The sequence below is a fragment of the Pavona decussata genome, unplaced genomic scaffold, assembly GCF_977016875.1.
Source record: "Pavona decussata unplaced genomic scaffold, jaPavDecu1.1 SCAFFOLD_72, whole genome shotgun sequence".
Lineage (NCBI taxonomy): Eukaryota > Metazoa > Cnidaria > Anthozoa > Scleractinia > Agariciidae > Pavona > Pavona decussata.
The window spans coordinates 775,521-800,363 of NW_028145491.1; the positions used below are offsets into that span (position 1 = coordinate 775,521).

At 40.0% G+C, this 24,843-nt stretch overlaps 4 pseudogenes; 1 reads left to right on the forward strand and 3 right to left on the reverse strand.

Moving 5' to 3' along the window:
- The first annotated feature begins 1,830 nt into the window (after positions 1 to 1,830).
- Positions 1,831 to 3,422, forward strand: LOC146476822 (uncharacterized; annotated as a pseudogene).
- A 168-nt stretch (positions 3,423 to 3,590) lies between these two features.
- LOC146476823 (uncharacterized) lies at positions 3,591 to 6,124 on the reverse strand (annotated as a pseudogene).
- Positions 6,125 to 12,494: 6,370 nt separating this feature from the next.
- LOC146476824 (uncharacterized) lies at positions 12,495 to 14,829 on the reverse strand (annotated as a pseudogene).
- A 1,174-nt stretch (positions 14,830 to 16,003) lies between these two features.
- LOC146476825 (uncharacterized) lies at positions 16,004 to 18,338 on the reverse strand (annotated as a pseudogene).
- Between the last annotated feature and the right edge of the window lie 6,505 nt (positions 18,339 to 24,843).

Genomic DNA, 24,843 nt, shown 5'->3' on the forward strand with positions numbered 1-24,843 from the left:
GTTTCCAGTTCAATCACGCCGGAAGTGTTGTTGCGGTCAGCGGTTGTTATTTCAAAACAAAGATGGCTGACTACTTCCAAAAGTCTTTCCTCGATATAAATTGTGGAACTGATGATTGTTTGGTCGGCAGAGTACCCGGTTGAATAACAGAACTAATTTCACGGAACTCTGTAGAGATGGTCAGATTTTTGGCTAGCATGCTCGTCGCCTGCAAGCGAACTAAAGAACATGGACCCCTTATCACGATATCCGTTACGCGGTGATCAAATTTGCTGACAGTTAATCGGTGCAACATGAAGTCTTGGAAGCAAAACAGTGGAACTTTTAAGGTAGGTTTTTAATTTTTTTACCCTTTTAAAACGTATTTGTTTAGTTTAAGTTGCGGTCAAGACAGAAAAAGTCGAAATTTGTTGCGTTGGGATGCCATTGCTGTCACACAACACATGTCGGAAAATAAGAGATTTGCCCAAAATTGTTGCGGCCGTATCTCTTCGCAGTATGGAGAGCCACTAAAAATTATTCCGTAATTTAAGGACACTATCCTAGTACTCTTTGAAAAAATACACGAGACTTCCAGGGTAAGTCAGAGTTTTTGTTGCAGCACTTGACACGCTCCGTGCACGAATCGTTAACATTGGTATGTTTGAGATGACCTCCTTTTAAAAGTTCTCAATAATATGAGTTCTATATACCATATTTGTAAAGTAGTATAGTGTATGTGTTCGTGGTACAAATGTAAGGTTTTTCGGATTAATGTTCTTTCGGTGGCAAACATCCGAAAACGGATTAATTTCAGGGGTTCGGGGGGGTTGAACATTCGCCTCAAAATTTCGGGTCTTGTTAAGTTTACAATCAAAAGAAATGTGTTTTCATTAATGTTATATCAAGTTTGTCTGTTGCCGAAAAATTTGAAGGAAATCGGTCGAATCTTACGCGGACTTTCTCTTAAGTTCTATTTATCAATAAATTTTTTTATTTCCTTGAGTTGAATTTGTAACCTTTTAAAGTGCTTTTCAGGCGGGTATGCTGCATCTTCAAAGCTTTCCTCTTCCTCGAATGCTCAGTACACTTTGTATCCACATCCATACTGTGCAGTGGCGGGACCTCACCACTACTTGTGCTTGTAGAAGTACTTGAGGAGGCAGAAGTACTTTGATAATGTTTTCTTGCATTTTCTGGAAGCACTGCTTTCACGCAACTCTCTCTCATAATCTGACCACAAAATAAGATAAAAAATTTGTTTATGTAAGGTTCCCTTAAATGTTAAAAGGAAAATAAATTGCATGTACTAGGCAGGGCAAGCACCAGACACCCAGTCACTGAAAAATGCCTGAATAGCTTTGATGCCAAAATGATACAATTAAAATAATTAATGGTTTGTAAAAAAAAAACAGTGGTTCGCCAGGCACATTTTATAAATTTACAAAGATTATAAACGAGGAATTTAGCCATCAGCGTGACAAATTATCACCCCAGTTCATAGTCTATCTCAGAAAAAAATAAGAAAAACGAGATAAAAGCTCAAAGCGTGTAAAGAAACCAAATACATTTAAATTTCTCAATCGAAATTATTGCTCACGATGTCAGAGATTACCCTATAAAATAGAGAATTGCTCATTAGTGTAGTGGTAAACACACTATTACACAGCTGTCACTTGCTTGCAACATACGCGACTATTCCACACATGTTTAATTAGTGGTCCAAACTCTTCACGAGCGACAGGCAAAACTGAGCTCTGAGTCTTCATGAAATGTACTTAAGCTTAGGGCCGGGTCGCACTGAGCGAATTTTTGTGTCTTCTAATTTTTGGCAGTCAAATTTTTGGCAGACATTTTTGAACTTCCAATTTTTAATCTTGGTCGCACTACGGAAATTTGCAGTTCCAAAATGTCTTTGATTGACAGCAACGTCAGTCATAACCCGCTAGGGAAAATGACCCTCTTCTCCTGTTACATCTGGAAAAACAAAACATTTCGTGCGAGAGTATGGATCGTTGACATATGATTATTTTCGCGGCCTTTGGCTTTTTCTTGAATCATTTGTTTTATTCCCAACAAAACACCATTGCAGTTTTAGAACAGTTAATGCACTATGAACAGGCTTTTCTGCGCGTGATTGCTGCTTACAGAAGGCGCAGAAATTGCTTAAATAGACGTCGTTTTAGAAACCGTCCATGGTCGTGGACTTTACCGCGTCCAGCAGAGTCATGGTTTGAAATACATTACCATGATAGAACCATTTCTGGGGACTACTACAGGCGCCAGTTGAGAATGGAAAGAGGTACGTTTGAAGCCCTTGTTGGCATCCTAGGACCATGGTTAACAAGGCAGAACACACGACTCAGGGAGTGCATTCCACCAGAAAAGGTTTTAGCGTTAGGAATTTACAGACTTGCACACGGTAATTCATACGTCAGCATTGGACCGGTATTTAATGTTGGCAAATCTACTGCGGTGCAAGATGTCGTAGGAGCTTTGTTTGAATTGAAAGATGAACATATACATTTCCCAGAAACAGTGGCAGAAACAGCAGCTTCTATACAAACATTTCGAGATCTGTCCCAGTTGCCAAACAAAGTCGGAGTAATCGATGGCACTCACATACGGATAAATGCGCCTTTTCAAAGTGCAGTAGATTACTTTAGCCGATATCAACAACACGACTTTGGCATCCAGGCAGTAGCAGATGGAAATCTCCTCTTTCTGGATTTTTCTGCTGGTTATTCGGAAAGTATGCATGATCCTCGCATCTTACGGAACAGTACTTTGTATGAAAGAGCAGAACAAGGAGAGATACTTAGTGCTCCTGTTGTAGATGTAGCTGGCCACGAAATTGGACCGTTTTTATTAGGTGACAGTGCTTACCCTATATCTCTGTGGCTGCAAAAACCATTCCCAGAAGCAACGAGGGATAGGAGCGAAATACATTTTAATCGTGAACTATCTATTGCTAGGGTTAAAAGAGAGTGCGCGTTTGGATGCCTGAAATCACGATGGCGAATTTTGCAGAAACGTCTTGATAGCGATATTCAATTCTCTGTCAAGACTGCTATTGCATGTGCTGTCTTGCACAACTTTTGTATCAAGATAGGTGATGAATTGGATGAGGATGGAAATCCCGATCATAACGATGGCGATCATGACAATAAAGATGTTGTAAGAGAGATGGAGACGAGATCAGAGACATCTTAAAGGAATTTCTTTAACAGTTTACATTGCATTTATTGTGTTACTGTTCTGATATATTGTCAATGGTTAATACATGCTATATTGCAATCAGTGGTTTATGTTAAATAAAAAAAATAAAGACATTTCAAGTCACAGCGATTATATTATGTTAAATTGCATACTGTGTTTCTCAATCAGGAAAAAGTTCTTTTCATTGTTTACATCATAAAATGGTTGTACCCCGTTACAACAGGAATTGCGTTACCGATTACACGATATTATCTTGTACAGTATATCCATATAAAAATTCCTCATACGTATTTTTGCCGGTATTGCTAACAGTAACTGGAACTAACATTTAGTCAATTTCTGGGTATAAAAATATATATAATATATATGTAAACAAAATAAGCCTTGTTCGCTCATTTGGGAGAAGATGACCCAGAGTTCTTATTCATAAATTGTGTCATAGTGTCAATAAATTGACTCATCATACCCATTTGCTGTTGCTGGGTTTGTGAGAACGTTTCCATAAAGGTATTCAAATTTTCGCCACATTTTTTGAAACTATCCATGCTTTCTTGGAACTCCCGTCTTTCCTCTTCCTCCTCCTCCTCGAAGGCTGCGTGATGTCTTTTCTTTGATTTCTTCCTGTCCTTTCTTGCCCCCTTTTTCTTAACCTCTCCCTCATCATTGTTAGGCTTGCCAGATTGATCATCTGGATGATCATCAAAGGAAGCACTGCTGGCTGATGTCTAAAGTACTAGAACTCTTGCTTGTAGTCCCTGCCTCAGACACATTGGTTAACGTGACAATGTCTCGGCAACCCAGAACTGCATCAATTTCGTCGTAAAACAGGCTTTTCTTCTTCGACCCTCCAGTCTGCTTCCTGTTCCATTCCTTTGCTTCTTTATGACGTGCTATTAAATACTTGATTTTCTTCATGCACTTCTCAACCGTCTTGTTTGATTTCATGTGAGCGTTTAGATTGTCGCAGATTTTCCGCCACGCCGTTCGTGACTCTCTGCTCTCCAGCCACTCGTGGTTTTCGGCATCAGCGTACGGGGCGGGGGGGCTGCAGCTCCCCCTGTCGGAAAAAAAAGTATCATTCAGGCAAAACGGATGTACCGTTAGGGCAAAGACATAGTAAAAAATAAATTGATTTGGGCCGTGCTACAATCGTGGACAAAATGGTTAAGAAAACGTACCCTTCCAAGCGTTTTTACAAGTAAACAATCAAACGACAATATTTGCCCCGCCCCCCTCCCCCCAACTCGATGTTGTTTGGTGGGTCACGAACAGTTTCCTGGCAATCAGCACTTCCCAAATCAACATTGTATAGGGGGAGGGGGGGAGGGAGAAGTAACTTGTAGAAATTCGAGGGAATAGGAAATAATTGTTTTCGGTGGGCAGCGTTCAGATTTCTTAACCAGAATTGTCCATGATTGTAGAGCAAGTGCCGAGGATAATGGAAGGCGTGGTCACTTTATCAAAAGATCGCGATCTCAAGACCTACAACGAAAGTAATTCGCTTCTCCACTCAATTTGTGACTTTAAGTTTGTTTATGGCTTGATGGTTTTGAAGCTCATCTTATCCAACACTGATAATTTGAATAGATATCTACAGGGAAAACAGATGGATGTCATCACTGCCAAGAAGACTGCTGATGCTGTCGTTAAGACACTGAGCAATTGTCGCAATGAAGAGATGTGGTCACATGCTGATGTTATAGGGCAAAAAATCAGAATAGGAATCAAGAGTACGAAATTTGCCTTCAGAGATGTCAAGGTGCCACGAACCAGACCATCATCCCGACTTCAGGTCCTTACTGGTAAGACACCCGCTGCAGCAAACGACAGCTCCCAACAGACGGCAAAAGACACTGTGAATTTCAATCAAGGTTTGAGGGCAATGACCAGGAGGTTTTGTGCGCACTGGGCGAAATCGTATTCAGCCGTTCTCCAAGCATCAACAACATCCAAACTGTATCAAATTTCTATGGCGTGGATAGTGAAGTGCTATAAAGTGAGAAGTCAATCTTTGAAAACTACGACTGCGGGGACCCATGCCAGAGAAAAAACGCACCCGTGATGGTAAAGACCATGCATCGAAATGGTCTCCATGACATTTTACCTGTTCTATATAAAGTTGCCTCCATCCTGGCCACAATTCCTGCAACCTCGTGCTCTGCTAAAAGGTCTTTCAGCGCCCTTCGCGGCATCAAGACATTTTAAGTTAAGATCCACAATGGGACAAGAAAGACCGACTTAGCAGTATCGCCGTTATCAACATTGAAAGAAAGTATGCAAACAAGACAATGTAAAATTACATACAAAGGATTATTGGCATATTTGGGTCTCGAAGTAATCGTTCTTCATACTTCTTTTAGAGCTCAAATGGGTACGTTTTATCTCTCGCTTCATGGTTTTGTATTTTAGAAATGTTGATCTCGATTTACCAAAAATATTTGCACTATTTTGAATGCCCGTGCTCTCACGGTATGGCAAAGAAAACTTGACGTCACAAAAGAATCATCTTGTGCATCTGTGACCAACAAGTTTCATTCGGGCAAATTATGTTCAGCCCCCCGAACAAAATTTTTCCCGTACGCCGATTTTCGGCCCACAACTGAACAAGCAGTCATTGCTCGGCTTGGGCCCAGGTATCGTACTTTCCTTTTTTGCCTTTCTTGCTCTGCTCTACTGGGTCAGGAGTGCTGCTAGTACTCGCTTCGGTCGGGGTGATTGGTCGTGAACTTGATGGAGAACTTGAACTTGACATGCTTGAGGCATGGTTTTGTTGCTCCATGCTAAATTGCTGCCAGCACAAATGGTTCAGACCCTGGTTCAGATCTACCCCAGGGTATGAGTTACACAAATTCGCGCCATATGCTGAATACTGTTCTTCGCTTTGAAATGTTAAAGGAATAGGAAAAGAATTATTTCCTCCCGCCATGGTGCGCGCGTTAAACTACAGAAACTCAATACATTAAAAGCACTCCACAGCAGTCCATTAAAATGACTACAGTGAATGACAGCTTAATTGCTGTATAAACAAAATTGGCTGCTTTGCCAAAATTTGGTCGCCTGCGAGGCAGCACTTCAACGTCTTTGAAGATTGGCGAAATTTTTGCAATCTGCGAAAAATTGGCAAGTTTGGAAACGTGAGGTCGCACTTATTTTGCAGTACGTGTTGACAGATTATCACTTAAATAAACAAAATTTAGCTCTAGTGCGACCCGGCCCTTATAACTGAAACTGAGTTAGAATATCACTTCAACAGAAATCATTAAAAATGCAGCTTTAAGAAAAATCTCCAACAAATGCACATTTATATGTTCAAAGTACATGCCGCTACCATCCACGTCAAAAGACCAAAACTTACCCTTCTACGCTTTTAAGAAGTAAGAGGAGAGGAACTTGGAAGTACCATATCCCTTGTAGGAACTGATCCTTTTATCAAATTCCTTTTTAACTGCAAGGTATTGCTACTTTCTCCAACTAAGGCGAGATGTATTTGCTCATAGCCACTGTCTTCAAAGTGAACTGAACACAGAGCAGACCACTTTGAAGGAGTGAAATCCTTTTGATGCCTACGGACGAACCGTGTCCATTTCTGCCTTAAAACGGCATCCCAAGGGAAATGATGCATTGACACACCTGATGTGTGTGTGTTATTCTTACAACTTACACAATTCTGGGCCCCAGCAGCACAATATGTTCCTCCGTTCTTCTTGTCTTTTCCCTGCGATGCCATAGTTGCCACGTTTCACCACAGTTTACTACGTCACTGACATGTAATCTGATCGTTTTTGCCGCGTGCAGAAAGGAGCCATATTTTAGCCGCTAGATGGATCTTAAGCCTTGAAAAAGTTGGTTACGGAAAGGTCGCAGGTGACTTAAACCGATCAGTTCTGATTTAAAATACCATAAATTAATAAGAAATACAAGAAAAATTCGTTTCATATGCACTTTAAACGAACTGCTTGGATCTTTGGAGTAGTTGAATATTTCCCTCCTAACTTGTTTTCCTATTACTAAACAACTTTACAATGTAGCAGAGCAAATTTAGTTATACCATACGCATCAGCTTTGTAATTTTTCAAAGCCAAATTGCTCACAAGCACCCCCTGAGGGATGTGCCATAAATATCTAAAAAGAACAAAAAGGTCAATTACATTACGAAATTAAAGCGCAAACTGACACCTTTGTACTATGTACTTTCTACACATTAACGGTTTTACATTAGTAGTAATATCAGCTCACTTAGGGGCATTAGACTATAATATAATTGATCCATTGGACATATTGATGTTTTATACAATTGAGATGACATCACACATTACCGGAAGTGGGTGGAATTGTGCCCCGTCCCCTCCCGAGCCAAAGGCACCAGAATTAAAACTACCAACAACAGTTTAATGCCAAAAAACCTATTTACAACCAGGAACGTGAGTGTGTCCTGAGTTGTCACACATCCCTGTTTACAATGCACACAAAAGTTCTGCCATTTCCTCATCTTTGGGGGTGTATTTAACATAACCTTACACCTATGTTTGGAAAGTAGTAGTATCAACCATGCGCTTTTTATACGCCAACTGATATTTCTTGACTTGGCCGGTTGTCTCAATAGCGTACTACTATTTGGCGTCACGGACGTTGTGATGGTTCTTGGTGATGTTGGTCTGGCACGCCCTTCTTCCAAGCGATTTTGGCGCAGAACCTGATAATTCATTTGAAGGGACCGTTCACTGTTGAGGGACAGACCGTGCACTTTACACAGTTCTTTACCTTTGGCGGTGACATAGCTGTAGGGTTTTGGAACCCCCCAAAATTCAATAATGTAGTGACCATTGCTCAACTCATCTTTAAAGTCCCCGAGGTAATCGCCAATAAGAGGATCGGGCAAACCCGGTCGATGGATGTAGACAACACTGTCCGTGTCACCATACACCACACGTTCTTTTAACAGATCGAGTGCTTCGTAAAGATAGATCAATAGGTAGATAGATAGATAGATAGATCAGTCGTTTATTAAAAAAAACACAACTTGCAGCTATAAGCTGAATTACTTGCGTTACATACATCGTGTTTGAAATTTCAAAATATAAAAATCCTAACTACACTTACTACAATTGTTGTTTACTTGCAAAGTGCATCATAAAAGTGTCTCCAAACCTCTTTGTTTTCACATTCGGGATTGAAAACATACGCCTAGTCCCGAAATTATATCTCCCACTGTCATTGTGCGCTGGCAGCAGGTTAGCTAGTTTATGCTGGTCACTCTCTACTATTTGTTTAAACAGAGTGCTACATAATTCCTCACGTCTATGGAAGAGTGTTTTCAAACCCGCCTCTTCCAGGGCCTTGCTGTACAAAACCTCTGGGAATAAAATCCTTAAGACTCTTTTCTGAACTCTCTCTATTTGGTCGGACAGATAAGCTGGCAAATTAGTATGAAAGGCCTGACATGCATATTCCAGAACTGAACGTATGCATGCACAATAAAAAAGGAATTAGCGACTTACGGTCTACGCCAGCTCGCTTAAGTTGCTTAAGCAAGTAAATTCATTGGGACGCCTTCATAGTAATATTATTTACATGATCTATCCATTTAAGGTCACTCCTTACACTAATACCTAATATCTTAGCTGATTTCACAAGTTCAAAAGCATTACCTTTGGCCTCAAGGGAAACAGTGTCCGAGGTATTTTTCCTTCGAAAGTCTATTCTGAGTTCCTTACACTTAAGTAGTTCAGTTTGAATCTGTTGTCGTTAGACCATCGAAGAACATCATGTAGTGTACCTTGGAGCACTGAAGCACCGAACTTGGGGACAATTTCCGAGACCGTAGTATCGTCAGCGAATTTCCACATAGAAAAGAGGGCATTGCTCGATGTGAGGTCGTTGATCATAGCCAAAAAGAGCCATGGGCCAATCCGGGTTCCCTGTGGAATTCTAGCCGGGAGTGGTTTGAAATCCGAAAAGCAATCAGATTTCAGCTTTACACGTTGATATCTGCTTTGTAAAAAGTCCGCCACCCAGTGGACAACAGTGGGTTTTACTCCAAGGCTATAGAGCTTGGCGACATGCCGAGCATGTCGTAAAGTTCGGGGAGACAGAATCGTCTTCAACTTGATGCTTGTAATGGATTTCCACTCATTCCTCTGTCAAAGCACTTACATGCCTAATGTGATGGTGATCACTATTGTGAAACTCTTGAAATTTGCCTGGGTCAATGAATTCGACAACTTGGGTCTTGTTGGGTTTTTGGCAAAACTTGCCCCACATGGAGTTGAGCATCATCTCAGCAAGTTGTCGGAGAACAGGGTTTTTGGCAATCTTGGCAGGGTGCGAGTGAATCCCTTCTTGGGCCTCGTAGGCTGCTAGATGTTGTCTGCGTTTGGTTTCATTGGTTCCCACATAGGCAGGCCACCTGCTGGCCTCTTCCTTGATTTTTAACCAGGCATTCACGTAATCTCAGAAGACACCATCGGAGGTTTTGGGGAAATGCCAGACCTTATGGATGTGGAGGATCTTTTTTCCCTTTTCCATGGCTTTTTGCAACTCAGTGTACACCACGTACCTGTGATCCGTCGCTGTTAATCAGTGTGATCGCAAACAGGACTACGCATCAGCATAGGTTTTACCATCTCAGTCTGGACACAGGTGGCACAGAGAGGAAAGGTCAGCTTGCCATGCTGGCGGAGAGGAAGGACAGGATGGTAGAGTTTCTCAGGTGGTAGGACCGTGCATTTGGCAAGACCAAAGTACTCTGAGATGTCGGTGTGACCAGGTTGAGAGATGAAGTCTGGATGCCCCACAGGATAGTGTCCAGTCTTGTTGACCCACGGATACAAAGCATGATGCAATCAAAATTTCTGACATCTTCCTTACTAACACCGCCAAAGAATCTTCCAACACTTCAAACAGATCTCCTGACGAGGAATTCTGTGACAGCGATGTGGCGATAAGTATTCTTATGTGTTCCTCAAGTCTTCCTTCACAGATTTCAAAACAAACAAGATCAGATGCGCGGTAAACTGCCGCTATTCTTTCACTTGTTCTTCTCAGAGAATCAAGAAACTCTGTCAAATCTTCTGCACTAATTTGTTCCACCACTTTGATTTCGAAATCCCCGCCAAAACTGCGCTGCGCTCTGCTGACTAGCTGATGCTCACCGGCTCAAAAAACTAATCAATAATCTCGAGTGATGATTTTATTCTCGTGTAGTGATTTCTTAAACTCACATAGCGATTACAAAGACTCAGTAGGTGATTTTAAACTTGACTGGTGATTACTAATCTCGCATGGGTGTTTTTCATTGTCGACACGTAATGTCTAATTCCGTGTGGTAGTTTCTCATTCTCGTATAGTGATTTCTCATTCTCATGCAGTGATTTCTTAAACTCATATCAATTACTGAAACTCAATAGGTGGTTTTAAACTCAACCCACTTTTGGCATGTTAACTTGCCATCGTGACGCGCACAACACCAAACATAAAATTATTATTATCCCGCATGACCACCTTTAGGTGTGTGTGTGTGTATAGTGACTGTTAAAAACGAAGGGGTGACTAGTTACCTATGATCGTTTCAGGACTGTTATTATGTTATTTTCAAAAGTGTACGCAATTAAATTCTCGGTGTAGAATATTAAAAGTACTCTTATCATTGATCATTGCCGTTATGACTTTTGTTGGCTCCTAAATGCGCCGTTGGGTTTTTTTGTGTTCTACTGCTCAATGGTTGAGCATAGAACATCCATCAGGGTTATTATTGTCTTCTCTTGTACCGCAACTCTTGTGAAAAACCAGTTCCCTTGAGTGACGGATGAGTTTATCTGAGAAGTCTGCCAGGAAATTTTCGTCCAAATACACAGACAAAGACTCCTTCTTTTCCTTTTCTGGTAAAGTATTGATCAGACTGTTGGTTGGAAGAGAGAAATCTCTCTCTACTTCTAATATCGCTTGTAAAATCACAGCTTCAAAATCTTTGTCAAACTCCAATGTAAACATGAGTTTTCATACTTGGAAATAAAAAATACTGTAGTATTTATACCATTGCAATGCTTAGGAACAATAGCACTCTATGAAAATCCTGGGCGCTTTGATGCATTAATGAATGCTATACCTCCTATCCCTTGAAGTGTTTCGATGATATTTAGATAGATTTGTACGGTTAATCTTTTTTTTTCTCATTCCTTGGTTTTTAAAAGAACAAGGAATCAATTTCGAAAAGTTTTTTCTTAAGAACGAAATCGTTTTAAGATTGTGAAAGAAAATGTTGTCAGGGCATTTACGCTGCGCTCTATCAAAATGCTGTGTACTGTGATGCGTTAATGAATACTATCCCTCCGATCCCTTGTCGGCAATTTGTTTACTTGGGCATAATAAGACTCTTTGAGTATTCTTTTGAATCATATTGTAATCAAATGGTTTAAAATCTTTTGCGTAATTTTAACATCATGGTTTTAAATTGCGCCATCTTCTCTTGTATGTCTCCTGCTATCTTAGTGATATTCTTAGCATTCACACTTGAGAACTCTGGCAACGAAGGCACTCCTTTCTTAGGATGTCATTTCCCTTTTCTTGCAGTGCTGGCTTTGTTTAGAAATCTCGGCCTTTTGTTTCTGTGTAGCTCGGCTCTATGACGATCAATGTCCCTGTAATGGAATCTCGTCAGGGCTTTAACGTACTCGCTTTCAGAGTACTTTCTGATTCGTTTAACGTCCTCCCTGAAATCCTTGTCAGCTGTGATGTTTCCTCTGGCTGTGTATCTGAGGGACACTGGGCAAGTTCCTTTGTCTGTATGGCGTTTTAGTGCTTGGATTGCCTTTTCCGCGTTCTTGATTTTTTCTTCTCGTCGCAAGGTGTCACTGTATCGGCGTTTCCGATCTGAGTGGACGTTCTCTTGTCGGTTGCTGGTTTGCACTTTCTCTTGGTTGGTTGCCGAGTTTTCGTCTTCCCTTACGGCGAGAAGTTCATCCTCGTTGCTGGTGTTCTCCAGCTCCATCTGTACCGCTTGGTTTGAGGTACCAGGCACTGCGAGATACCCTTCATCTGTGAGGGTTTTGTCAGGCATTGTTGTTTTTCTCTGGACTAATGGCAGGCAAGATCGCGATTTCGATCCTTCTTGTGGTTCTCTTCAGTTGCCGATAATGTAGACTGCTAGAGGTGTGTACCTGGTAGCAATCAGTTCCACCCACGGTTTTCCAGGCTTTTATACCCACGTGGAGGATCGAAAATACTGTGTTATGATTGGTCTTTGCTGATTGTGTAATTGAGTATTCGATCCTTTTGTGCTCAGCTTGATACTGTGTTTTTTAGTTCTGGCTAAAATGTGAATTTTCAGCAATATACTGGCGTATTCTTAGGGAAGAGTAAAATTCTCCAAAATATGCAAGGACTAGTGTAGGTATACACAATTCTAGAGATTTTGTGTGGTGATTTTGCACATGAAAATAGCGGTTTTCTTCGCTAAAGTGTACAGTATTTACTTTGCGTGGTGTACGCGATGTCACAGCGTGGAATGGGGCCTGTCTGGTGCCATTTTCACAAGCTGTACCAGACTCTACTAGTCTGTCACTTGGGGTTGCCTTGGTGTTGCAAATACAAATGCTGCTGCAAAACATGGCAGCCTGGTTCAGTGCAGCTGGTTGCTTGTCTTTGGTCGACCGTCTGCTTTTCTTAAACTGTGATAGCCTACAGCAGTGTGGGCAATACCATGATTTCAGTGTTGGCAACTTACTAAGAGATAAGCATGCAATTTGAAACTTTTCATAAGGGCATTCTACATTGCTACATGAGACCACAGGTTCACTGATTGGGCCTCTGCAAAAGCAAATACCATTGTCATTGCAAACACTTGCATGCATATCACACCTTCCTATAAACCATTTCCCCAGGATCTCTGGAAGAATGCAAATTCTCCAAAATTCTTCAAGTTTAGGTAAGACTGTGTTTGAGTGCTCCAGGTCAGGATAAATTCTCTCAATTACTAGGTGTATTTTTATGACAGTCAATTGCACAGACAACAAAGTCATTGAACTTTCTCTCTAGCAGGGTAAACAACTGCTGCTGTACTTGGAAGTAATAATTGTGTTTCCTTTTTAGCATAAAGGTACCATTGACTTTTTCCAAACAAGAGCTCTTCTTTTGAACATATTTGTCAAAGTCACCATCTGAGATGCAAATGGGGCATTTCACTTCACCACATCCCAACCCACAACAATCACAAGAAGTTAAGAAGTCAGGTGTGGCATGCAGGAATGGATAATGCTTGTTGATAAACAGTCCACATCTTGTTACCTGAAAGTTAACATGGCTTTTCTTCATTTGTGTTTCGTACGCCTTAACAGCATATTCCTTATATTTGCAGCCTTGTTTAATTGCCTTACTGTTAACTTTATACAGATGTGGATAACAAACCGACTTTATAAAAGACTGCGAAGGTTGTGCTGTATTACTGTGATAGACAGCTCAACTTACAGAGGCTCCAATTCTTCCTGCCCGATGCCTAAAGAATCCTGCGCCCTTGGCTTGTTCTCTTGTGTCCTGTTCAACTATTTTAATGTTTTCATCCGAGAACATAATATTGACATCTGCACACTTCTGCAACAATTCTGGATAACTAAGTTCTACATTTGTTCAGGTCATAAAGATCTGATAGGACTGGCACATTCCGACTTTTAGCAACAAACTGCTCGGAATATGGGTTAATTAAAGATAGCACCACAGCTTTTGTGTCACAAAGATTGAGTGTTTGCAAAAATTTGTTCATTTCCTCTGTCGAAGGCAGCTGCGAAGGAATGGCGCTTTGTGCTTGAGAAGGATGACTTTCACAAGAAGTTGCTTTGTTTTCATCGAGGGAGTCAATTTTATTGTTTTCTTTGAGCTTTTCTTTGAGCTTAAAGAGGTAAAGTCGATATCCACAACTCTCTCATAGGTTACCTCGTTCACGTTAGTTGGCAGGAGCCAGGAGCATTTCACTTGTGTGCATGCCATCTTCCAGTTGATACGTGCCCAGCATTTGATGTACATCATGGTGCTGGAGACATGCAAGCATGATTCCGCAAGCCCAGCTTTACAACCTGAACAGTGAGCAGAAATTATTGCACCTTCAGTCTCAGTTAAATCCATACGTTGACTAGTGGATCATTCATCCCCTGTGAATGTGGCACTTTAGCTACAACAACATACTTTCCGGAAATGATCTTTCCTCTCGCTGAAGCCACAAATCCTGACACAACTTGATTATACGCTTCTAGACGTCTATAATTCTTGAACTGGTCATTCGTGTAGTAGCTTGTCTGGAGAACTAAGTAACTAAGATTGCTGGCAAACATTCTGGATTGAAGTGCTCACATGGAATGATGAAAGGGTTGATGCCCACTATCGAGATCTTCTTTAGGTTTCGCAGCTTAACATGGCTTTCCAAGGCAGTAGCATACTCCGAAAGCACGGGAATCTTACTGCCAAGCTTTTCTACTTCTTCCTCAATTTTCGGGGATAAATCCATACTGAAACCCCAAGATAGCTTAAAAACCGTGAGAAGTGTACAGGTAACGCTTATCATTACCATATTATTTCACACTCGGAGGGGCACAAATTTGGCGGACATCCATATTTGGAAAGTTCTGTGACGTCACGTGAAAACCGAGAATTGTAGGCGCATTCTTCTGGCGAATTGATCAAAATCTTGCGAGAGTTGATGCCGTATTTGTGTTTGTTTTGTAGGTCGGGTGGGAATGAATTTGAGACCCTTACCCAGTAGATTGATTTGCTCTGTGGTCATGATATTATTTGAGAGGCTTTTTATGTGTTTTTTGTTCGCCTCTAAACGCGCCTTAAATTGTTTTGTGCGTTTCTTTCTTTTGCGTTCTTTCCGCTTTTTGTTAATGGCCCTTTGATTATCTTAGGACTCATTTGTACTTTTCAACTGGTTTATTTGGCATCTCTAGTAATTTTAACGTCATGGTGTTAAATTGCGCCATCTCCTCTTATGTATGTCTTCTGCTATCTTAGTGATATTCTTGTGTTCACATTTGAGAACTCTGGCACGGAAGGCACTCCTTTCTTAGGATGTCATTTCCCTTTTCTTCCAGTGCTGGCTTTGTTTAGAAATCTCGGCCTTTTGTTTCTGTGTAGCTCGGCTCTATGACGATCAATGTCCCTGTAATGGAATCTCGTCAGGGCTTTAACGTACTCGCTTTCAGAGTACTTTCTGATTCGTTTAACGTCCTCCCTGAAATCCTTGTCAGCTGTGATGTTTCCTCTGGCTGTGTATCTGAGGGACACTGGGCAAGTTCCTTTGTCTGTATGGCGTTTTAGTGCTTGGATTGCCTTTTCCGCGTTCTTGATTTTTTCTTCTCGTCGCAAGGTGTCACTGTATCGGCGTTTCCGATCTGAGTGGACGTTCTCTTGTCGGTTGCTGGTTTGCACTTTCTCTTGGTTGGTTGCCGAGTTTTCGTCTTCCCTTACGGCGAGAAGTTCATCCTCGTTGCTGGTGTTCTCCAGCTCCATCTGTACCGCTTGGTTTGAGGTACCAGGCACTGCGAGATACCCTTCATCTGTGAGGGTTTTGTCAGGCATTGTTGTTTTTCTCTGGACTAATGGCAGGCAAGATCGCGATTTCGATCCTTCTTGTGGTTCTCTTCAGTTGCCGATAATGTAGACTGCTAGAGGTGTGTACCTGGTAGCAATCAGTTTCACCCACGGTTTTCCAGGCTTTTATACCCACGTGGAGGATCGAAAATACTGTGTTATGATTGGTCTTTGCTGATTGTGTAATTGAGTATTCGATCCTTTTGTGCTCAGCTTGATACTGTGTTTTTTAGTTCTGGCTAAAATGTGAATTTTCAGCAATATACTGGCGTATTCTTAGGGAAGAGTAAAATTCTCCAAAATATGCAAGGACTAGTGTAGGTATACACAATTCTAGAGATTTTGTGTGGTGATTTTGCACATGAAAATAGCGGTTTTCTTCGCTAAAGTGTACAGTATTTACTTTGCATGGTGTACGCGATGTCACAGCGTGGAATGGGGCCTGTCTGGTGCCATTTTCACAAGCTGTACCAGACTCTACTAGTCTGTCACTTGGGGTTGCCTTGGTGTTGCAAATACAAATGCTGCTGCAAAACATGGCAGCCTGGTTCAGTGCAGCTGGTTGCTTGTCTTTGGTCGACCGTCTGCTTTTCTTAAACTGTGATAGCCTACAGCAGTGTGGGCAATACCATGATTTCAGTGTTGGCAACTTACTAAGAGATAAGCATGCAATTTGAAACTTTTCATAAGGGCATTCTACATTGCTACATGAGACCACAGGTTCACTGATTGGGCCTCTGCAAAAGCAAATACCATTGTCATTGCAAACACTTGCATGCATATCACACCTTCTTATAAACCATTTCCCCAGGATCTCTGGAAGAATGCAAATTCTCCAAAATTCTTCAAGTTTAGGTAAGACTGTGTTTGAGTGCTCCAGGTCAGGATAAATTCTCTCAATTACTAGGTGTATTTTTATGACAGTCAATTGCACAGACAACAAAGTCATTGAACTTTCTCTCTAGCAGGGTAAACAACTGCTGCTGTACTTGGAAGTAATAATTGTGTTTCCTTTTTAGCATAAAGGTACCATTGACTTTTTCCAAACAAGAGCTCTTCTTTTGAACATATTTGTCAAAGTCACCATCTGAGATGCAAATGGGGCATTTCACTTCACCACATCCCAACCCACAACAATCACAAGAAGTTAAGAAGTCAGGTGTGGCATGCAGGAATGGATAATGCTTGTTGATAAACAGTCCACATCTTGTTACCTGAAAGTTAACATGGCTTTTCTTCATTTGTGTTTCGTACGCCTTAACAGCATATTCCTTATATTTGCAGCCTTGTTTAATTGCCTTACTGTTAACTTTATACAGATGTGGATAACAAACCGACTTTATAAAAGACTGCGAAGGTTGTGCTGTATTACTGTGATAGACAGCTCAACTTACAGAGGCTCCAATTCTTCCTGCCCGATGCCTAAAGAATCCTGCGCCCTTGGCTTGTTCTCTTGTGTCCTGTTCAACTATTTTAATGTTTTCATCCGAGAACATAATATTGACATCTGCACACTTCTGCAACAATTCTGGATAACTAAGTTCTACATTTGTTCAGGTCATAAAGATCTGATAGGACTGGCACATTCCGACTTTTAGCAACAAACTGCTCGGAATATGGGTTAATTAAAGATAGCACCACAGCTTTTGTGTCACAAAGATTGAGTGTTTGCAAAAATTTGTTCATTTCCTCTGTCGAAGGCAGCTGCGAAGGAATGGCGCTTTGTGCTTGAGAAGGATGACTTTCACAAGAAGTTGCTTTGTTTTCATCGAGGGAGTCAATTTTATTGTTTTCTTTGAGCTTTTCTTTGAGCTTAAAGAGGTAAAGTCGACATCCACAACTCTCTCATAGGTTACCTCGTTCACGTTAGTTGGCAGGAGCCAGGAGCATTTCACTTGTGTGCATGCCATCTTCCAGTTGATACGTGCCCAGCATTTGATGTACATCATGGTGCTGGAGACATGCGAGCATGATTCCGCAAGCCCAGCTTTACAACCTGAACAGTGAGCAGAAATTATTGCACCTTCAGTCTCAGTTAAATCCATACGTTGACTAGTGGATCATTCATCCCCTGTGAATGTGGCACTTTAGCTACAACAACATACTTTCCGGAAATGATCTTTCCTCTCACTGAAGCCACAAATCCTGACACAACTTGATTATACGCTTCTAGACGTCTATAATTCTTGAACTGGTCATTCGTGTAGTAGCTTGTCTGGAGAACTAAGTAACTAAGATTGCTGGCAAACATTCTGGATTGAAGTGCTCACATGGAATGATGAAAGGGTTGATGCCCACTATCGAGATCTTCTTTAGGTTTCGCAGCTTAACATGGCTTTCCAAGGCAGTAGCATACTCCGAAAGCACGGGAATCTTACTGCCAAGCTTTTCTACTTCTTCCTCAATTTTCGGGGATAAATCCATACTGAAACCCCAAGATAGCTTAAAAACCGTGAGAAGTGTACAGGTAACGCTTATCATTACCATATTATTTCACACTCGGAGGGGCACAAATTTGGCGGACATCCATATTTGGAAAGTTCTGTGACGTCACGTGAAAACCGAGAATTGTAGGCGCATTCTTCTGGCGAATTGATCAAAATCTTGCGAGAGTTGATGCCGTATTTGTGTTTGTTTTGTAGGTCGGGTGGGAATGAATTTGAGACCCTTACCCAGTAGATTGATTTGCTCTGTGGTCATGATATTATTTGAGAGGCTTTTTATGTGTTTTTTGTTCGCCTCTAAACGCGCCTTAAATTGTTTTGTGCGTTTCTTTCTTTTGCGTTCTTTCCGCTTTTTGTTAATGGCCCTTTGATTATCTTAGGACTCATTTGTACTTTTCAACTGGTTTATTTGGCATCTCTAGTAATTTTAACGTCATGGTGTTAAATTGCGCCATCTCCTCTTATGTATGTCTTCTGCTATCTTAGTGATATTCTTGTGTTCACATTTGAGAACTCTGGCACGGAAGGCACTCCTTTCTTAGGATGTCATTTCCCTTTTCTTCCAGTGCTGGCTTTGTTTTGAAATCTCGGCCTTTTGTTTCTGTGTAGCTCGGCTCTATGACGATCAATGTCCCTGTAATGGAACCCGTCAGGGCTTTAACGTACTCGCTCTCAGAGTACTTTCTGATTCGTTTAACGTCCTCCCTGAAATCCTTGTCAGCTGTAATGTTTGCTCTGGCTGTGTATCTGAGAGACACTGGGCACGTTCCTTTGTCTGTATGGCGGTTTAGTGCTTGGATTGCCTTTTCCGCATTCTTGATTTTTTCTTCTGGCTGCAAGGTGTCGCTGTATCGGCATTTCCGATCTGAATGGACGTTCTCTTGTCGCTTGCTGGTTTGCACTTTCTCTTGGTTGGTTGCCGAGTTTTCGTCTTCGCTTACGGCGAGAAGTTCATCCTCATTGATGGTGTTCTCCAGCTCCATCTGTACCGCTTGGTTTGAGGTACCAGGCACTGCGAGATACCCTTCATCTGTGAGGGTTTTGTCAGGCATTGTTGTTTTTCTCTGGACTAATGGCAGGCAAGATCGCGATTTCGATCCTTCTTGTGGTTCTCTTCAGTTGCCGATAATGTAGACTGCTAGAGGTGTGTACCTGGTAGCAATCAGTTTCACCCACGGTTTTCCAGGCTTTTATACCCACGTGGAGGATCGAAAATACTGTGTTATGATTGGTCTTTGCTGATTGTGTAATTGAGTATTCGATCCTTTTGTGCTCAGCTTGATACTGTGTTTTTTAGTTCTGGCTAAAATGTGAATTTTCAGCAATATACTGGCGTATTCTTAGGGAAGAGTAAAATTCTCCAAAATATGCAAGGACTAGTGTAGGTATACACAATTCTAGAGATTTTGTGTGGTGATTTTGCACATGAAAATAGCGGTTTTCTTCGCTAAAGTGTACAGTATTTACTTTGCGTGGTGTACGCGATGTCACGGCGTGGAAGGGGGCCTGTCTGGTAAAAGTCAACAGTACAAAAATGGGGTTGACAGGCCTGCACGACTTCCACCACGCGTATTAGCCTTGTTGACAGTTTTGCTCTAACGAGTATATCATTCAGTGAACGCCCCTTTGTATAGGATATTATAGAAGTTCCTTGAAAATTTCTTGTAACTGTGGTTGTTGTTTTATTAAATGCCAGTTTTTCATGAGGATTTGTTTTAAGGTTAGCGCTGATGGTTGGTATTGTGTTACAAAAGGCAAGATTCGTTTGTTTTCGTTCGGCTTTTGTGTGAGAGCTTCATTTCTGTTTTCAAATTTGACCTCAGAGAGGGTCTCTTGAATTAGCATCTCTGGGTAACCCCTTCCAATGAGGTTTCTTTTGAATTTAGCAATGTTCTCTTCGAAATTAAATCTCGAAGAATTTGTACGGAGAAGTCTTAACGCTTCCCCTTTGATAAAGCCTTTTTTTACACCCGGTGGGTGACATGTTCTATAGTGTTCTTCTGAGAGGTCCCATTCATTTTTGCACAGGAACATACCTACTATGTATCATTTAATAAGCATTCTGTAAAAAATGTATTCCTTACTTTACTTTTCATGATCCTGTTTTTCCGAGAGAAAAATAATAGAAGGTACAAGAGTGCTTAAAGAGAGTTGAGTGTGCATATAATAGTCCTCTTCTGAATTCACAGAATGATGTACATGAGTCAACTCTCTCATAGTGCAGTGGCCGCTTCTCGTAAGCGACCACCTCCTGTAAGCGACCACTTCGTAAACAACCAATTTGTTTCTCAGTTAAATACTGTTTCAAGAGCTCTCTCGTAGACAACCTTCGCTTTAATTTCTTAAGGGTCCGGTACCACTTTTTTGGCCAGAAATTACACATATTCTTTCGTTTTCTGTTTCCGGTGAGCGACCACCTAACATAAACATGTATGATTGTTAGTATTAAATCATTGCTCAGAAGTGACAAAAGTTCAAATTTTAATGACACGACCCCAGGCTGCTGACAGATAATAACAGGTTACAGACAGAGATGACCGCTTTAATTAGATCTTGAATTGTTACAGTGATCTGTTCCAAAATATTATACAAAGTTTCATCAGAAGAATGAATTAATGTGAAAATATCAAATAAATTAGTTTCGGGTTTTAGTTGTTAAGGTAATATTTTTATGTGATTAACTAATCAATCCAGTATTAGGCTTTTTTGTTAATCTTTCCCGTAAGCGACCACCTCCTGTAAGCAACCACTTTGTCGTGCCCCAAGGGTGGTCGCTTACGAGATAGTAAATACTCTGCTTGAAATATTGCAAATTAAAAGCATTTTATCACTGAAAATATAGAGTGTGTGCACGACGACCATGTTGGAGGACCGAAACAATGCAATGATTTTCTTTGGGGAAATAAATTCTCTTTTTATGCAAATATCTTCTATTGTTTTAGTCCTCCAACATGGCCGCCGTGCACACACTCTATTCTCCAAGACAATGAGTGGTTTAAACTTTTCCTATATAAATAAAGGTTTTAAATAAACCCTGGACAGAATGGAAAAGAAAAATAATATTAGTGTTTTTCCTTATGCTGCTGAAAGTTATACCAGACTTTGTGATAAGGTGTAGAAAACTGTAGAACTGGTTACTTATGTCACAAAACCCATGAACAATAAACAGTTATTGTTGCATACATACATACATACATACATACATACATACATACATACATACATACATACATACATACATACATACATACATACATACATACATACATACATACATACATACATACATACATACATACATACATACCAGAAGCAGACTATATATACAAATAAAACTAAGAAGAAAAGTACTTCTAGAAAAGGAAGTTTGGAGGTTAGCCTTATGCAAAAAGTCCCTCAAATAAAAGAAAAACAAAAATAAGTATACATAAATCAAGATCTTTAGAGTCAAATATTTAAATACATTTTGAGCTTAGATTTAAAATGCTGAAAGGTATCAGCTTCCACTATATCACCAGGTAGTTCATTCCATAGTTTAACAGGTCCAACGAAAAAAGAATGTTTATAGCAATTGAGTCGTGCTGGTTTGACAGAGAGCTTGTATTGATGATTTGCCCTTGTAGACCGAGTTGTGGCGAAATCAAAAAAGTCTTCAAATTTTAAATGATAAAATCCAAAAACTATCTTATAACATTCAATTAACGATAAATAAGTTCTACGGTCGGAAAGTAAGTAAAAGAAAACAATTGACTTGGTGTATAACATTTGTATAATAACTGATGATCAAATATTACTACAGTGGAATACCATTTTTTTTAACCTCCTAGGGAAACTGAATTTTGTTAAAAAAAAAAAATAGGAGGTAATAATCTGACTGAAGTAAATCCAAGAAAATAAACAACTATTTGTTCAAGGAATCTGAAGTGTTGGAAAGTTGATGGGTTCAAAGAACTGAGATTGCACTGTAAAAATAAATAGCTCTACACATTTCATACTCTGGCATTACTCACTATCAAGTTTTAAAGTTTTCTTTTAATTTAAAGAGATGGCTAATAAGGAGTTTGACCTTTTATCCGTAATCACAGTTATCAAAAGAAGCCAGGGTCTTGTTGCATTAAACTTGGCCTGAATATCAGCCATCTCCTCTCCAAATGATTGGTGAGTGACAGGAAACAACTGATATTCAGGCTTCATGAAAAAAATATACACTAAAATTTGCATTATAATTAACTAATAAATTTCACTTTCAAACATCCTTTACTAAAAGTTAAAATGATATAAAGGCTGACATTCACGGTATGAATAGATAGAGAATGCAGTGGTTTTATGTTATAAACCATATTTATAGAAATAGCTGTAGTTTGCTTTGCCAAGGAATCATTCTAATATTCCATGCAAATAAATACATTGATCTAGCCCCCTACCTTCTTTTTTGAAAAAAAAAATGTTCAGTCATCATACAAATATTGATTGTAACCGTATAATCTCTTAAACATACCAATAGATTCTCTTTAAAAGTCAATTCTTCTGGAGATGAAATACAATTGTAGCCATTTTTTAATGTGAATTATATCATAAATACTGCATGGACAGTGTTTATGATGCAGTAGTTAATTAAGATAATGTTGTTTAATGAAGTCAGGTTCCCAGATGCCGAATTGTCCAGAATTTGGAGACTCTGATTACCGCATCAGGATTCATCGAGCACATGAAGACAGTGGCCAGGGGGAAGCTGAAAGAACTAATTCTGCAGTTGGAGATGCTATCCATTATTGATGGTGGTTCTATAAAATGGGAATATTTTTCATGACAAATCAGACGAATTAATTTAGAAGATGGCTGTGACTAGCTGACTATGAAAATCACGAGGATAAAGAATAAAAAGAAATGCATGGAGGGTTGCTCATGGCATAGCATTCCGCACTGAAGATGCACCTGTTCTGTCAGATTACATAAGGGCATTTGTAACAGAGAGGGAGGAGGAGACATTTTTTTTTTCAACAGTACCCAGCTAATCATAATTTCATGAAGGCATCCAAAAGTTCAGAGAAAAACATGTCCCCGTCAAAGACACCTGCACGGTTAAGAAAGAGCAGCAGTGCACTTCATGCAAAAATGGTTGGCTGGCTCCATGATAAGCAGAATTCCACGCCCTTTCCCGGATAAAGAAAAAGTAAGGTACAATTTAGAGTGTCTTTGAATCTCTGGCTACTTCTTTAGATGAAAGAGCACAACCAGTTGATTACTTTATGCGTACAACGCAAATAAAGAAATCATTCAATGAAGGAAAGCTGAAAATAGTGAAAGAAATTACAGACTTGTGGCTTCTGAGGAGCTAGTTAAAATATACTTAGACCATTTAAATCATCTCCATTTCTCCAAAGATTTTTGCAAAATCATTCAAGAAGAAGAGAAGCGACGAAACCGAGAACAAGGATTACAATTGGGAAGAGTTACTACTATCTGGAGGGTTAAAATCTCTTTATGTTTTTGAACTTGACATTTACTTGAAAAAATTAATTAATAATAATCTTTTATTAGGAAGCTTCCGTTCACTAAACGTGGTTTTCAGAGAAGGTCCTATAAAGATTAAATATACAAAAGGTTAAAAAATACAATATATAAGACAAAATTACAAAATGATAAAAACAGCAATTCAAACTAGAAGCTTAAACTACAAAGATATCATCGATGGGGTTAAAAACTTCAAATTGATAAAAAATAAAAAATGATAAAAGCTAAAACTACAAAAATTCTTAGCGATAGGGTTAATTAAAAAACCTGGCAAACATGTTTCGCTTAAAAATAGCAATATTCGGTGCATTCCTGGTCTCTCTCTCTCTCTAATTCATTCCAGTCTTTTAGAGAGTGATGGCAAACTCTCTGCTTTCCCCAATTTCCGGTAACACGGGGTAGTCTGAGCAAGTCTTTGTTCTTTGTATTATAATTATGAATGTCACTGTTTGTTAGTAAATTCATAGAGTTGTCCATAAGTCCATTAATGCACTTGTAAATATATATGCAACGATGGTAAGATCTACACTGTTCTAGGTTCAGCCACTTTAAAGTTACGAGGGCATCAGTAGCTGACGAATAAAGTGGCCTGTCTAGAATAATTTTTGCAGCCTTGTTCTGCAAAACCTGTAGGTTGTTCATAAGAGTCACCTTGTTCTTGTCGCCCCACACAAGATCGCCATAATCAAAAACTGGAAGAACAAGACTGTTGTAGAATAGTAGGCGAGCGGTGAAAGGTAACAAATGTTTAATCCTGCGTAAAAGACCTAATCGCTGATTAACTTTAGAAGTTACATAATATACATGATCAGACCATGTGAAGTCTGAGGCCAGCATAATCCCTAAATACTTAAACTTATTTACACTATCAAGATCACAATCAAATATAGATACAGACAGCGAGGAAACATTACCTAATTTTCCGTTGCTTCCGATTAACATAGATTTGGTCTTTGAGAGGTTTAGTGTAAGTTTGTTCTCCTTTAGCCACAATGCTACATTATAAAGATCCTCATTTAATTTGCTCTCCAGCTGGTGTGGCTCTTTTGAAAAGCAGTAGAGAACGGTGTCGTCAGCATACAGTGAAACCTCGCAGTGTTCAATAACAGCA